Source organism: Delphinus delphis, chromosome 5, assembly GCF_949987515.2.
Source record: "Delphinus delphis chromosome 5, mDelDel1.2, whole genome shotgun sequence".
Taxonomy (NCBI): domain Eukaryota; kingdom Metazoa; phylum Chordata; class Mammalia; order Artiodactyla; family Delphinidae; genus Delphinus; species Delphinus delphis.
This window is the reverse complement of record NC_082687.1, coordinates 71,131,144-71,148,990: the sequence shown is the minus strand read 5'-3', so window position 1 is coordinate 71,148,990 and position 17,847 is coordinate 71,131,144. Positions and strand designations below refer to the sequence as shown.

Sequence of the window (17,847 nt, the reverse complement as noted above, 5' to 3'; positions counted from 1 at the left end):
GAATCAGGTGCAGGGGAAACATGTCTCATATTTTACATTGTAAAGTCAGCACACAGTGATATTAGTGTAATTATCAGTGATGGTCCTTGAATTAAGTAAATTAAGTGGAAAAATTAATAACATTGATTCTTTTACCATACTTACTTTTATTACCTTCCATTTATGCCTAATGGTGCTAGTTTTCCATTTAAGGTATTAATTTAACAGTTCCTCTTGAAAGCTAAACTTATTTTAAGTCATTTGATTTAAAACATATTAAATATGTTCTTAGCTATGACAAAACTCTAAAGTTGGTATATTAGAAAATAAAGTAGAGGAATACTGGGTTGTCATAATTTTAAAGTGTTCCTTCTATAAACACCCCTAGCAATTTATTTTGTGACCTTTTGCAACACTCAGCAATTCTTATGACAAGAGCTCTTATTTATTCAAATTTCATTTGTTGTACTTTGAGCTAATTTCATTTTTGTTTTCCATCATGGTTACCACTACTCCCTATTACATATACTCAACCATGGTACCTACTATTGGAATTATGGAAAATTATATAAAACCAACTCTACAACCTGGTTGGGTTGGTAAGACACATCTGCAAGAGAGGGTAATTACCGTGAATTGCCCTTTACCCAGTTGCAGAATACTAGGAAGATGATAAATCTTAGTGTCCACATGCAATGTGTACATTTGATTTTCTTTGGCGGTTACTTAAAATTTATGAAGGGATAATCACCAAATGCATATAATCTTCTAAATATGTTTCTTTTGGCCTGAAATTCTAACCTTTAAAATAATTTATAAAAAGCATATCATTTTATGTAAGTTAAAGTCTTACAAGAAATAGTAATTAGTTATAACAGTGGTTCATATTGGTCTTTCTAAGAGGGAAATATGGTGGTCCAGATACAGAAAGTAAGAGAAAAGAGAGTGTTGTAACAGGAAGTGGCAAGCTTGAAGGAGAAAAGCACACTTGGCCTTTTTTTAAAATTTTGTATGTCGGTGGCATCCTTTTCTTCCAAATTGTCTCTTTCCCTGGAGTTATTTTCAAGTTTCTTAAAAGATGGTTTGAAGAAACTTATCTTAATTTAACTTAAAAAAAGAATGTCACATATATCTTTGGGAAAGAGAGAAGGCTTTACCAGATCAAATATAGGATGTCAATTTGTTTCAATATACAAGTTGATAATGAAAGGTTTTTGACATTGTATACTAGAAGAAAATAATCTTTAGCCATAGATTTCCATAATAATACATTTGTTTTTATTGATGGACTAGATATCAATTCTTGATGGTATCCTACTGGCTTAAAAAAAAGAGATTTTATATCCTGGGGTAAATATTGTTGAATATTTTTTCTTATGCCTCATTTTCAAACAGCTATATTTGTAAAATATATAGGTGTTAAGAAAAATACCTAGCCTAATGATGGTCTACTGCTATATAACCGCTACCCACAATGACAAATAGTTCTGCCTCATTGCGACCAAAAGCCACATTTAACTTAATACAAGAAGAAGAGGATTATTCCCCAGTTCCTCCTCATACCCAGACACTCCACTGCTTGACCAGGTTGTGTTATTGTCTTTAAAGGAGAAGTTCATGCCAGTTTGTTAGTTCAAGTTCACAATAATTAACTGGGCAACATTGGAGTGGATGCTGTGCCCAAGTGGGAGATCACATCATCTGATTGCTCACTTCTACTTCATGTGAGCTAAAGTGGCCAAGTGGGTCAAGAAAACCAGTAAGGATCTTTCTCTTTTGCTTCCTTCCCTTTGCGTGTGAATAAGCGATTAGGTGGGACTGGGGACTGTAGTGTAATGTTGAGTATGTAGTGATGAAGGTGTCATGATGGTAATGATGATAATGATCCTTATTATAACTAATATTTGAGTGCTTACTATTTATCATCCATTATTTGAAGCATTTAACATTAATACGTTCATTACAACTCTAGTATGAAGTGGATATGATTATTATTCCCATTTCACAGATGAGAAAAATGAGGCACAGAGAAGTTAAGTGACTTGTTCCAAAAGTTGGCATTGCTAAGATTGAACCTAGCCATCTTGCTTCTTTATTTTTTACTTCATTCCTCTGTTCATCTATTAGGAATGAGCCAAGATCTCAAGATTTGAATTTGGGAGAGGAGGAGATGTGAAAATGGTGGAGAGAGTAGATCCCAAGACTAAAACATGTGTTTGGACTCAGCTTTTAACAGAGTGCTAAAATAAGGGTATCGGGTGGTATTAGATTCTTATCTTGCTGCTGTTCCTTGTGTATAATTCTTTGAGAAAGCTTGTGGGTAGAATTTAGGAGTGCAATAATTTAATTGATAAGAGCAATAATTGGTCATTTCTTCCTTTAACGTCAACTAACTTCACCCAATACCCATCATTATTTCTAACTTAAATAATATTAATTGCAGCTTTATAGCATGCAACCAGCTTAAATTGACCTTTTTATTGCTTCCATTTATTAAAAGCAACACAAGCAAAATTTACCTTCTTTTCTACAATCTTCAAATATTTGAAACGTCATTGTGGTAGAGTGACCAAAGCAGAGTGACTGCTTGGTCCATAATTTTCCAGTTCTTTGACACTACAAAACAGTAAAGGGGACAGAAAAGTCATTGTGTTAAGGTCCATGTCGCTTTCAGCCTAAGCCTAAGATGTGCTCGTTTCAGGGCAGATAATGAGGATGCTGTAAGGAAACTGTTTTCATAGAGGAACTTTTCAGAAGATAATTCTACCTTAAAAGAATTAGATATGCTTGGTCATATCCCACATTTTTAGAGTTCAGAATTGAGTCTGCTCACGTGATGATGTTTATTTATCAGATGTGTTCCTTGACCAGCCACTAGGATCTTATTTATATAATCTGGGGAGCAGGGAGAAGAGCTGGGAATGTAAGCGAGAAAAGGGAGAAATCAACCAAGAGATGTAGAAACTGATGGAGATGTTTTGCCTCAAGAGTTCTTAACATTTAGAGACTCAAATCAGTATTTCCTAGATATTCTTAAAGGAAACATGCATTTTTTTTTCTTTCCTGTTGAACATACCACCTGGGTTTGGGACGCTAACATTGGATAGAGTTTCACATTGCTTTGTTATTGGCAGTGTTCTAGGGTGTGTAGCTACAGTGCTGCTCAGCAGAAGTAGCACTGAAAGTACTTGGAAAAAAGGAGGCTCTACTTAAGTAGGTATGAAGTGTCTTCATGTAGCTTTGGAGACAGTTGAGGCCTCAGAAACAGTACAAAAAAGGGCCAGCGTAGAAGAAATAATTCTTGGATGCCCTGTGGTTGCTAATTGACATGGTCGTGATGTCCAGGAAATACCCTGCAGGGTGGCTGGAGTGATTTTGGAAGGGAATGTTGTGCTCAAAACTGGAAATCCTGCAATAGCAGGTGGGCAGTGAAGGAGCAGAGCCAGAAAATATTTTTTTCTAAATCTGATACTTTTTCAAACGCTGGTCTTTCTTGGCTACATAACAAAGGGTTGCACATGCTTGGAAATCATTTCTAAACTCTCATTGAATTATATGAGCCTCCCTTTGCTAGTTAGTAAATAAGAGAAATATTAATAACAGGTATTGCATATTTAATTAAGGAATCATTTATGAGCACACTATGTATACAGTACTGAGCTAAGTTGGTGCCTCGGGCAATTGAAGGATCCAGTGCTTTTAAGGGGAGAATGGTAGGCAAACATGAAAGTTTTACACAATGTGCCACAATTTATTGTTTAGGAACATATGTCCTAAATGTTTTTCTAGAGAAGGAAAAAGTAAAAGTGGTTTGGGATGTGTTATAGAAGGTGGCATTAGGGACAGAGTACTTGATAAAGAATTTAAAAGATAAGTACGATTTGGATCAGAAGAGAAAAAAAACAATAGCCCAGGTGAATTTAAGCTTCACACACTTTACAGGCTAAGTTCCACAAAGACCATTTTTTTTTCTTCAGCACTATATGCTCAGAACCCAGGACAGAGCCTGGCACATAACAAACATATTCAATAAATGTTCACTAAATGAATGAATGCTGAATTGTTAAAACACTTTAAGACTATTGTATTCCTTTTGTGATGACATTTGAGATGATCTAATTAAAGAGAAGTTTTCCTCCTTGGACTTAAACTTGGCAGTGAATGTGGCTAAGGTTGACCAATTTCTGTCTCATATCAATTAAACCTTTCATGGGTTTTTTACTCGAAATTCAGTCATTAATGAGCAGCTGCCCAGGGCAATGATAATGATGATGATAATACATTGCCCTTACACTGTCTCCCTTATCCATGGGAACCTAAGTGCTTTACCAACAATAATTAACATAGCTCTTATGGGAGGTAGGAAAGTATAATTAACACCATTTACAGATGAAAATGGAAATAGAGAGATATTAAGCGACCATCTCAGAGAGATGTGGTAGGTCAGCCATTTATTATTTTCAAAATGTCAGCCTTCACATCTTATGAAGGCTTGAGAACAGTGAATGACCAATATCTGTTAACTGTTCAAACCATAAGTTTGTCTCTCTTTTAGAGATGTTAATAAAATGACAGAAATGAAGGTAAATTTTGAAATTCATCAATCAGTGCACTCCTTGAGACCTAATCTGAATTCTTGTTCAAACTGATGGGTGCTAATAGGTTAAGGAAAGTATGCATCTCTTGAAAGTCTTCTACATGAGTTCACTTGGCTCATGTAAATTTAGGAGTGTAATAATTATTCAATTCTCAAGTCAAAATGATTGTTTTATCACATGTTTTGTTCCCTGTTCCCAAAACTCTTTTGCTTTTTTTCTGCTCATTTATAAAAATGGCCCCACCCCAGACACTAAGATCAATATGGATTCTGTCAAGTGATCTGAAGAATAATTGAGTTACGGTGATTCACCATCAAGATAAGCTTATTTTGTGTTTGATTTGATCTTGTTTTCTCCTCATAGTGATGAAAACTCTCCATTGATGTGTGTGTGTGTGTGTGTGTGTGTGTGTGTGTGTGTGTTTCAGGAACACTAAGTATTTGTTTCCCTCTTCTTTTGTTAATAGTATACTTGCATCAGGATATTTCTGACACAAGTGACAGAAAACTACCCCCAAATGGATATAAGCAAGAATGTTTATTGGCTCTGTTAATTAATTCAGTGGTAGAACTGGCTTCAAGTTTGGTCTCCTTGAGGTCAAAAAGTGTCACCAAATCTAGTTTTTTTCTCTCCTCTTGTTCAAGTCTCATCGGTGTATTGGCTTTACATGTGGTGGCAAGATGACAGCTACTCCTATTACAAATTTTCAGGTTCAAGTTCAGTGGAGGAGAGTATTGCCAACATCCTCAAAGCCTCAGAAGAATTTCCATTGTACCATACTGGCTCTGATTGGGTGACCTGTTCATCCCGACCAACCCTTGTCTAAGGCATGCTATCCAGTGCATTAGGTTGGAAAAATTAGAGCCCACCCTTGGTGAGGGGTTGGAGTAAATCATCACTCAAACCATACCTCTGGTTGTAACATTACAATACTTACCTTTCTCCTAACCTTTAGGGACTTGATCCTTCACCCAGTGCAACTCTATGATTGGTCATACAGCTGTCAATCACAGTACTCCACAGTAGCAGTGCCTCCACCCCCCCACCCCCACCCACAGAGGCTTGATCATAGTGCTTATCCTCCCATCTAAAGGATAGGTCCAGTGAGTGACCAATGCCAGTTAAATCAATGTCTATCCCTGAGAGTTAATCTCTTATAAGAGACAGATAGAAACTCAGAGATAAGCTAAGGTGAGAGTTTGAGAAATGCATTCATAGAATGTTGGCTTCGTTTTAGGCACGGAGATTACCAGAACTTCCCTGGTTTCTGCAGCTTCTCCACTGATTCTGTGATTTATCCTAGTATCCCTACAAAATCTTGTTGTTGTTGTTGTTTGTTTAAATGAATTTTAGTTCTATTTCTATTACTAACAATAAAAAGTCTTTGGTAACACTCTTCTGTTCTTGAGACTTCAGTTTCTTCCTAGTTCCAGTAAGTGGGCCCTCATCTTGCTTTCCTAGGTCTGAGTACCTGCTTTGAGACATTGCCTAGTTGAAAGGCCCTTTTGTATTTTGACTGTGACATATTTTCAGACTTACAGAAATAAATGTGTATAGTAGTCCAGAGAATTTCTTTATACCCAGATCACCCAAATGTTAACATTTTACCATGCTTGCTTCATCCTTGCCTTTCTCTATGTATACATGATTTGTATAAATTCAGACTAAGCTGCATACTTGATGCCCCTTCACCCCTAAATCCTTAGTGTGTTCTTCCTAAAGAAACGGTGTATCATCTTGCTTAATTACCATAAATAAATCAGGAAATTATTGTAGACCAATAATAGTATCTAACCTATAGTTTTTATTCAGATTTTGTTGTCTCAGTTATGGTATTTATAGCAAAAAAACCTAAAAAAACAATCCTGGATCATACCTCCAGTAGTCTTATTTCTTTAGTGTCCTTTAATCTCATACAATTCTTTACTTTTTCTTTTTTTCCTAGCATTGGCATTTTTGAAGATACAGGCCAGTTATTTTGTACTATGACGAATGATCCTGATTTGTATCAATGCTGATGCGAATCTTGATCACTTGGTTAAGGTGGCATCTGCTAGTTTCTTCACAATAAAGTTTACCAACTTTTTCTTTGTAATTAATATATATGTTGTGGGAGGTGCTTTGACTAACATTCTTTCACTCCTCATACTTTTACTCATTTTTGCCTCCCTAGGTCTTTATAAATGATGTCCCTTCTCTACTTCACCAGTTTCCTCTGAGTGATCATCTACTTGCTCTCACGTTGCTGTCCCTGCTACCACTCACTCATATGCACAACAAATGTCCTGTTTCTGGTGCCCCTTCTGTAATCGGAGTCTTGCTATGCACTAATGCTGACTGCCCTTTGCCTGGCATAATCTTAGGCTTTTGCCATCACCTTAGGCATCTTGTCACTCATCTGCTGGATTTGCCATTTTGCATTTTATTGAAACTAGCCTCTATTAATGCCTACTTATTTCTGGCTTTATCCTCTAAACAATTGACTCTTCCTAACCAATTTGATGACCTTCTATCTGTAGCTATAACCTCTCCCAATTGTTTTGTTTTGCTTTTATTTTTAGACCTTCCAAGTCTCCTAGCTATCCTAATCTAGCTAATCTTATCTTCTTCTGATAATAGAGAAATATATGTCAGCCTCTGGCTGCTCTATAGCTGGTAATTAATAAACATGCAAAATATTGTAGAGCGCTTCTACTGTCTGGCAGTAAAGATGATACTATTTCCAGTAGGCAACCTTTGTATCGTACTGTTTTTAAATTTGAATTTTACCATAAACTTGTGAAATCTAATCTATATGGTTATATAAGTTACTTGCACAGAGGAATGCGCGATATTCAATCTTGAAATCTTCATGAAGAAAATTGACCAGCTGAAGCAATGGGGGAAATCAAAGTTTGTTCTGGATACATTTTCAGTCTCTGTCTTAAATTCAAGACAAGGTCAGGATACTGGGATGGTGGAGAAGAAGGGTTCTGCTAACCCAAGAAGACAAGTGTAATGTAGAAATAACGCTTTCTATCACTATCATAGCAAGGAAATTTAAAAAAAGAATTCACTTGGGATTATTTCTGTAACAGTTTAGTAACATTTCTTAGGATTTGTGAATTCTTGATGTTATTTTTATCATCTTTTATTTCTTTGTGACAAATAGCAATAAAACTCTTAGTTACAACTGTGACCCTCTGTAGAGGAACAAAAAGGAGAAAGCTAAAGAAAAGGGCTCCTGTTCTAAAGAGTGATACCGATGACAGGAGGAAAGAACAGGTTATGTCCCCGATGCCTGAGAAAAGGCAGAAAAAGACATTGCGGAGAGTTGTTCTGGTCTGAGAAGCTGTCCTACGTTTACCCATAAATGGTCCACAAGGGCTTCCAGACACTGAACACTTATAGATGATTTAAAACCCAAAGGATTATGACTTCTTTATTCATGTTTATGCGTTAGCTACAACATTATCATAGATTCTAGATTCTGTGTACTTGCCTTTTGGAGAGTTTTATAGGCATTTTTCATATTCTCTCAGCATCAGTGAAAAAAGATAAATGGTGTTTTTATTTCTATAGGGTTATTATTGCAAAAGTGAAGAGTTTTGGAGACTACTTTTCAGTCTGTATACTCCATGAGCACAAGAGCCTGTATTGTTTACTACAGTGATCCAGACATAGTGCTAGTTACATGGCATATGTAGCCAATAAGTATATGGTTACTCACTAAGAGGCTTGGTGGCTGCAGATTATAGCACTTTGCCTTTGTTTTATTTCCCCCTCTAGTAAGGATCTCAACAAATCATAGTTTTAACTTTGTGAAAAGACATGCAAGAACTTAAAGAACTTGACATACTCATTTTTACAAATTGTTGAAAAAACTAGTTTAGGAAGGTTATAGACCGAGTCAAACATCTGTTTATTCTAAACTCTGGAATCCCACTACATACTGAAAAAAAAAGGATAACTGGAGCATATTAGGGTGGGCTGTAAATTAGTAGAATTTGGAGGCTGATTTCTTGCCCTTATCCCCAGCGCTCCCTTTCTACAAGGGCAAAGAGGAAAACCATGCCAAATATCAGACCGAATGGATGATGTTCATGTCTGTTCTCTTTCCTACTTGTAATGGAGCTGCTCCCAAACTTCACAGAGAGCAACCTTGTCTAGATTTATACTTTTAGTTAAGTGCAAATTCTAACCTTAACTGTTAAGAAAGTTGCCATATTATCAATATTAATAACATCCAGCCTGGAGAAAAATATGAAGAGTCTTCATGATTGACTCTTCCTTGGCTGACCAGTGTTCAGAGACAGACCCTAAGGGTTACATTAGCGCTCTCCATACTCACCTCCAGGATTTGATCTCAGTGCCCCCATTTGGGAGACCGCAATCACAGATTTGTAAACCTGTTGTTGCATTTTAACCCTTCTCAAATCCTCATTAAGTTATGGTTTTAATGCAAAGTAATTATGTTTACTTACAGACCTATGATTAATGCAAGCCACAAAGCAATTAGCTGAAGAGAGACAAAAATATGGTTAATATCATTGACATACTGGTCCTAGGCAGAATTAACATTATCTGTGAAATGTGGACACTTCTGCACAGATGGTTGACGTGGTTGTCATAGAAACTGCTTGTCTTGTCATTACTGCAGTCTCCAGACATCTGTTCTAAGTTCAAACACTCATTGACATGTGCATTCATTTGGTCAGATAAGATGTCTTATCTCAGGCACCTTTATCATCCATGAGTATGTTGACTCCCTTTAAATAATGAAACACCAGTTATAAATTCGTAACCACAGGTGTATCAGCATCTAGAGCTTTGGTTGATAATCGCTAATAGCATCACTGAGACTTAATTGTGTCTACTGTTATATGGATTTTATAGTCAACTATGAATTATTTGCAATAACGGATTAAAGCTCTGGGATTCAAGAAATATGAATAGTTTCATTTTTTACCTAAATGGCAGAATTCTTGAAATTGAGTTTTTACAGATATGCTCGAATATAGCCCCAAAGTGTTTGATGTTGGAAAAATTCACCACACTTCAAATAAAGAACGAAATTATACTAGGAAGATCTAGTCACAGAGAACTAGGAAAGATATTTAATTTCCCCCTTATTTATTGGCTTAAATTTGCTAACTGTTTCAGCCATTTCTAGGAAAAGATAACATTAGCCTTCACCTTAACATATTGAGCAGAATAATACTTAATTTTGCATGACTGTATGTAGCATTTTAGGAAATTTAGCATCCCTATCCTCCAAATGCTAAACACTAGTAGTAACTCTCTGCCCTGGTCATAGTAGCAACCAAATATGAATCCACACATTTCCAAATGTCCCCTATGTAGAGCATGGGATAGAGTGGGAGAGATAGTACCACTCATGATTGGAAACCACTGTAAAGGTCTTAGCAAAGATGTCTTTTCTAGTTCTGTCATTTTCTCAACAGATGATTCTTACCTTGTTACAGTTAAATTTATCTGCTGTGAGTCTCATATTAATTGAAGTCTGGAAGGTAACAATTGCTTTAAGGTGTCAAGAATACTATAAGAATGTCAGGAAAAGAACAAAAAAGGAAAATTAAAAAGATTTGGTACCCTAAAAAGAAACTGATAAGGAAAAATGTCACTAGATTACTAAACACTAAATAAAATTGCATAGAATAGAATAGTTAAGGATTTGTGTCTCTCTCTGCTAAAGGTTGCGATAATATTGGATTGGGTTATTTGTTAGACATAAGATAAATTGATGGCAGGACTGAGAGTCTGTGTTGTATGAGAGGGATTCACAGCAATTGTAGAAGAGATAAGCTGATGGACCAGAAGGAAATATCTTATGATTTTATACCAAAGAAATTTGGATGAATAGGTCTTTTGGAAATGATACCTGGTGATGGGGTGTCTCATATTCTTCCTGAAGTTGAAAATTCATGCAATAAAATAAATAATTGAGTATAATGAATAGCAGAAAAGTCTTTTTCTCTTGTCCACCCAAAACTCTGGCATATTTCATTGATTCATGATTTTCTGCTGTTGAATGTACAATAAAGAATTCCCACTAAACATAATTACTATAAAATATTTGTTGCCGCAATTATTGTCTCGGTACACAATAAATAATAATTGATTAAAATAAACCCAGAGGAGGCTAGAAATATAATAGACCTTAGAGACAGTCTAACATCACTTTCTCTACATAGGAGAGGAAATTAATGTTGAAAGATATTATTTAAAACAGTCCCTTAGCTACTTACCTGCAGAAACTGGCTGAAATTTTGAGATATATTTTGAACTGAAGTGACTTGGGAGTCACCAGATTTCTGTGTGATTAAAATGTAACTGTTTCTTAGGATGTGCTCAGAAATGATGCTCAAGTGGGAAGCTTTGGAATTCAGAGGCCAGGGCTTGGTAGATGTCGGTTTGGGAGACTATATCAAGTTTGGGACACTATATCAGGAACTTTTTCTTAGCCACTGAGCATCAGTTAATAATGGCAAGAGAGAGGACGATATGGAAGAAAGCTGACTAGGGTAGAAGAAAAAGTGCTGTGCCATGTTACTGTTGAAGATTATGATATTTCAGTAGCATCAGTCTGGATAACTATGTTTTTTCATTGCTGTGTTCATTACTTGGGAGTAGCCATAGAAATGATGCATTTTTTTGATTTAGGGCTAAATTTTGATGGAAATAAGCTGGTGCTAGAAGCCTAAGCTAGAAGGATAGGATGTTATGATCAGAGTGAGATCTTTTAATTTAAGATTTCAGAAGAAGAGTTTTTGAGTGATATCATAGTCCAGAATGTGGACACCAGAGTGGACAGGGGAAAGGAATGGGCATGAAATAGCTGGAATTATGGAAACCAGAAAATAAACGCTCAACATTCAGATAACTTTGTCACTTGGTCATTAGTTTACTGAGGATGGGGGTAAGCGTTGGAATAAAAAGGAAGGTGGCAAGCCAGGAGCCAAGGTCACTGATGAGTCAGTGAGATTGATAGGAAGCTACAAAGACGCAGAGGAGGAATAGTGAGGATGAAGCAGTGATGGTCCAAAATGAGCACTATGAAGTGAACGACTGCCCCGCAGTTCCCTTGCTTCTGGACTCTGAAGAAAGTAGGATATGGGAGACTGAGAGCTCAGCACTTAAAAAGGGTTTTGTAAGGAAAGTAGTATTTGTAAGTAGTATTTGTAAGGAAAGTAGTATTTTGTCTGCCAGCAGTCTTCAGGAAAACTGAAGCCTCTAAGTATTTCAAGGAAGGGACTTACTACAGAGAATCAGAGGCTTACAAAAATGGGGAAGCTGCTCTGTTCATTCAGGAAGTTACTACAGAAAAAAACTTGAGGAAACCACTGCTAATAATGATAGCTGCCCTCCGACTGGAAGTGGGAGATTAAGAGTAGGAAGCACCAACTCCACTGGATATGTCTCAGATGCACAGTCAGCTGAATGCCAACCTACTAGTGCTCTTCCTCTAGCTTCCAAGTCTTATACCAATGACTCTTGTTAGTGGACTCTAAAGCAGAACCCTGCTGGCCAGTGAGTCTGGAAATCATTTTCCCAACCTCTGTCCCTAATGATATGTGATGATGCGCTGCTTAGCAGGTGGGAATAATAGTACTGAGTCTGAACAGATAATATCAAGGAGAAGTATGTTCAAGTAAGATGAATTAAGACGATGTAGAAAAGACATTAAGAATAGATTAAATATAGAGACTTATTTGTCACTGTGGGACAAGGCCTAAAAGGGTCAGAGGAAAAGTTTTGCAAGAGAGAACAACGGTGGGAAATTGTATCCAGACCAAGGAAGCATAGAGCAGTATGACTGTGAAACTTTATGGGACCAGAAAAAGACTAGAGGGAATCATTTTTTGGATGTTAATTAAATATCACAGCAAAGTGAGACAGGGTAGGACTGATTTCAAGTTTCCTTGAAAAAGAAAAGTTTTCATTAGTTTTTTTTTCTAATGAAAAGGAAAACTCAGGTCTTCTGGATGAAACTGGCAACTTGGATTGTTTGTATATCTATAGCAATTCTAACCTGACAGGCCAACAATGAAAGAGTGACTTTCTAGGATCCTAATTATGTGTTAGAAATGGTGGCAACTTCTGAAAAATGGCAACCTACTTCTAATATACTTCTAATATAAATGGAAGTCAATTTTAAAGGTCTTTGTTTTTTTTTAATTCAAAATTCTGCAAAACATTAACACAACATGTGACTATAAAAGAGGAGGCTATGATGTGGTGCATGAATTAGATTATATTGTTCCAATTACTTATGAGTCCTTTGAGGGGATTATGATTCCTCCTCCATTAACCTGGTCTTGGTGGGGGAAAAAAAAAAAGAGTGAACACGTGCTATTTATGAACAAAACTTTAAGACGCATCACATGTTTCCACAAACCTTTTTTCCTCTGTCACCAGCCAGCATGTCCTAGATAGGGGCTGCTCTCTAAGCTTGAGTCCCTGGATGAAGACACGGTTGTAACTGACCAGTAATAAACTGACACGAGAAGAAAATCTGCTTCCATTTTTGTAACTACAGAGATTTTGAGGTTGTCTGCAACTGTGCTGATACTTGAATGGTATACATTCTATTTTCCAAATATACAGTATACATTCTAATATTTCCAAATAACTATGAAAAAAATTTTGCACTGGCTCACCTGATTGTTCAAACCAGCTTCTATATACAACTGATGAATAGCTTGAGCTATGTGAAGTCTGGATATCATTATAATATTATTGAGCTGTTTTCATAGAGTAAGCCCTGGTCACCCTTAAGTATTAAAGGTTAGAACATCTACTCATTTTTTCTACTACGTTTGCCAAATCAAGGTGAGAAAATTTCTGTCCTGTTTGTCTTTTATACTATTAGGTTTGGCTTGGAGGCCAGAATCCTGGGGTGAGTCACAGACTGGTTTTCTAGAAACCTGGGAACGCTTGGTTTTGAGAGCCCTTTCCTCTTTGGAGCTGAATTCTATGATGTCTACCTTGTCTCTCTCTAAGTAGATCAGCTGCCCAAGATATTGATTCTTCTTCTCACCTTGTCTTTAAGAATTTGTTCTATCAGTCCTCATTCTGTTCTACTGCTCCCACTCTCCCAAATTTTAGTTATTCAGTCATTGACACCTGTCCAGATCATCTTGCATTTGCCCATTTGAACATTTCATCAGCCTGCCCAGTTTTCCTATTTTAAACACACTGTGACTTTATTATCTCTAGTGATTGAGATCTCTGTGCTTCACCCTACGCCTCTGAGTTATAACAACTGTTGTGGGTAAATGTAATACAGATGCTTTATACAGTTTGATGAATGTTTTTTAATCAATGTATTCAAAAGACCCAAGGCAATTAAAATCTCAAATTTATCAAGTTTTTATGAATTTCTGAGATGTAGTAATATCATAATGTAAAAACTATGTTGGTTGAAAGGTATTTCACATTGATTCTTGGTTTGGTAAATAATGGGAAAGCAAAAACAATGATATATATTTAAAAGAGGTATACATAAACTTGATAAGATTACTTCACTCAGGTAAAACAATATAAGTTCAAGATTATGTGATATGTTATTTTTTAACTCTTGTTCAGTTGATATTAAAACTTTCCTCCACTAAAGTCAGATAGCAAGCGGGGACAGACTTGCAACCATGCCTTTTAGACCAAAGCAAATGTTAAGAATTCAGAGTAGCAATGCATTAAACAGTGATACTTTCAAAAACAAAAAAGTTAGCAGAATAGTGTTACTAAAAACTCGCAGCGTCTGTAACACACCATTAGAGAGTGTGACTTGAGTAATGAAAATGGAAAATGTGTTATTGAACAGATGTTGCAGCCTACTTAGAGAGGTATATCCGTTCACCTATGTGTATATTTGTCTTCAAATGGCCAGGCTGACCTTGGTTGAAAACAGAGCAAATCCTTTATAATAGAGACACACCCAAGTTCAAAATGGTTTCTGTTGTGTCCTCACTAGTGCTTGCATTCCATTAAAGTGAGCCTACTGGAACAAGCAAACCGAAAACTCCAAGATTCATAAAGTTCTTGAAAGATTTTGAAATTTCATTTGAACATAATACAGTATGGAATCCACACATCGGCTGTTAAAGTCTTTTTTTTTTTTTTTTTTACATCTTTGTTGGAGTATAATTGCTTTACAATGGTGTGTTAGTTTCTGCTTTATAACAAAGTGAATCAGTTATGCATATACTTATGTTCCCATATCTCTTCCCTCTTGCGTCTCCCTCCCTCCCACCCTCCCTATCCCACCCCATTAGGTGGTCACAAAGCACCGAGCTGATCTCCCTGTGCTATGTGGTTGCTTCCCACTAGCTAGCTATTATATGTTTGGTAGTGTATATATGTCAATGCCACTCTCTCACTTCGTCCCAGCTTACCCTTCCCCCTCCCCATGTCCTCAAGTCCATTCTCTAGTAGGTCTGTGTCTTTATTCCTGTCTTACCCCTAGGTTCTTCATGACATTTTTTTTTTCTTAAATTCCATATATATGTGTTAGCATACGATATTTGTCTTTGTCTTTCTGACTTACTTCACTCTGTATGACAGACTCTAGGTCCATCCACCTCACTACAAATAACTCAATTTCGTTTCTTTTTATGGCTGAGTAATATTCCATTGTATATATGTGCCACATCTTTATCCATTCATCCGATGATGGACACTTAGGTTGTTTCCATCTCCTGGCTATTGTAAATAGAGCTGAAATGAACATTATGGTACATGACTCTTTTTGAATTATGGTTTTCTCAGGGTATATGCCCAGTAGTGGGATTGCTGGGTCATATGGTAGTTCTATTTGTAGTTTCTTAAGGAACCTCCATACTGTTCTCCATAGTGGCTGTACCAATTCACATTCCCACCAGCAGTGCAAGAGTGTTCCCTTTTCTCCACACCTTCTCCAGCATTTATTGTTTCTAGATTTTTTGATGATGGCCATTCTGACTGGTATGAGATGATATCTCATTGTAGTTTTGATTTGCATTTCTCTAATGATTAATGATGTTGAGCATTCTTTCATGTGTTTGTTAGCAATCTGTATATCTTCTTTGGAGAAATGTCTGTTTAGCTCTTCTGCCCATTTTTGGATTGGGTTGTTTGCTTTTTGTTATTGAGCTGCATGAGCTGCTTGTAAATTTTGGAGATTAGTCCTTTGTCAGTTGCTTCATTTGCAAATATTTTCTCCCATTCTGAGGGTTGTTTTTTGGTCTTGTTTATGGTTTCCTTTGCTGTGCAAAAGGTTTTAAGTTTCATTAGGTTCCATTTGTTTATTTTTATTTCTATTTCTCTAGGAGGTGGGTCAAAAGGATCTTGCTGTGGTTTATGTCATAGAGTGTTCTGCCTATGTTTTCCTCTAAGAGTTTGATAGTTTCTGGCCTTACATTTAGGTCTTTAATCCATTTTGAGCTTATTTTTGTGTATGGTGTTAGGGAGTGTTCTAATCTCATACTTTTACATGTACTTGTCCAGTTTTCCCAGCACCACTTTTTGAAGAGGCTGTCCTTCTCCACTGTACATTCCTGCCTCCTTTATCAAAGATAAGGTGACCATATGTGTGTGGGTTTATCTCTGGGCTTTCTATCCTGTTCCATTGATCTATCTTTCTGTTTTTGTGCCAGTACCATACTGTCTTGATTACTGTAGCTTTGTAGTATAGTCTGAAGTCAGGGAGCCTGATTCCTCCAGCTCCGTTTTTCGTTCTCAAGATTGCTTTGGCTATTCGGGGTCTTTTGTGTTTCCATAGAAATTGTGAAATTTTTGTTCTACTTCTGTGAAAAATGCCAGTGGTAGTTTGATAGGGATTGCATTGAATCTGTAGATTGCTTTGGGTAGTAGAGTCATTTTCACAGTGTTGATTCTTCCAAGCCAAGAACATGGTATATCTCTCCATCTATTTGTATCATCTTTAATTTCTTTAATCAGTGTCTTATAATTTTCTGCATACAGGTCTTTTGTCTCCTTAGGTAGGTTTATTCCTAGATATTTTATTCTTTTTGTTGCAATGGTAAATGGGAGTGTTTTCTTGATTTCACTTTCAGATTTTTCATCATTAGTGTATAGGAATGCCAGAGATTTCTGTGCATTAATTCTGTATCCTGCTACTTTACCAAATTCATTGATTAGCTCTAGTAGTTTTCTGGTAGCATCTTTAGGATTCTCTATGTATAGGATCATGTCATCTGCAAACAGTGACAGCTTTACTTCTTCTTTTCCGATTTGGATTCCTTTTATTTCCTTTTCTTCTCTGATTGCTGTAGCTAAAACTTCCAAAACTATGTTGAGTAAGAGTGGTGAGAGTGGGCAGCCTTGTCTTGTTCCTGATCTTAGTGGATATGGTTTCAGTTTTTCACCATTGAGGACAATGTTGGCTGTGGGTTTGTCATATATGGCCTTTATTATGTTGAGTAAAGTTCCCTCTGTGCCTACTTTCTGGAGGGTTTTTAATCATACATGGGTGTTGAATTTTGTCGAAAGCTTTCTCTGCATTTCTTGAGATGATCATATGGTTTTTCTCCTTCAATTTGTTAATATGGTGTATCACGTTGATTGACTTGCATGTATTGAAGAATCCTTGCATTCCTGGAATAAACCCCACTTGATCATGGTGTATGATCCTTTTAATGTGCTGTTGGATTCCGTTTGCTAGTATTTTGTTGGGGATTTTTGCATCTATGTTCATCAGTGATATTGGCCTGTAGTTTTTTCTTTGTGACATCTTTGTCTGGTTTTGGTATCAGGGTGATGGTGGCCTCATAGAATGAGTTTGGGAGCGTTCCTCCCTCTGCTATATTTTGGAAGAGTTTGAGAAGGATGGGTGTTAGCTCTTCTCTAAATGTTTGATAGAATTCGCCTGTGAAGCCATCTGGTCCTGGGCTTTTGTTTGTTGGAAGATTTTTAATCACAGTTTCAATTTCAGTGTTTGTGGTTGGTCTGTTCATATTTTCTATTTCTTTTTGATTCAGTCTTGGCAGGCTGTGCATTTCTTAGAATTTGTCCATTTCTTCCAGGTTGTCCATTTTATTGGCATAGAGTTGCTTGAAGTAATGTCTCATCATCTTTTGTATTTCTGCAGTGTCAGTTTTTACTTCTCCTTTTTCATTTCTAATTCTATTGATTTGAGTCTTCTCCCTTTTTTTCTTGATGAGTCTGGCTAATGGTTTATCAATATTGTTTATCTTCTCAAAGAAAGTCTTTAATGAAGACTTAATATGTTCCATAAATAAAACAATACATTCTTTGAAAAGAGAAATGACTG

The 17,847-nt window shown here is 36.5% G+C and overlaps 1 pseudogene; it reads right to left on the bottom strand.

The window, feature by feature from the left end:
- Positions 1-17,847, bottom strand: part of LOC132426287 (peroxiredoxin-4 pseudogene) — a 190,602-nt pseudogene that overhangs the window by 8,263 nt on the left and 164,492 nt on the right.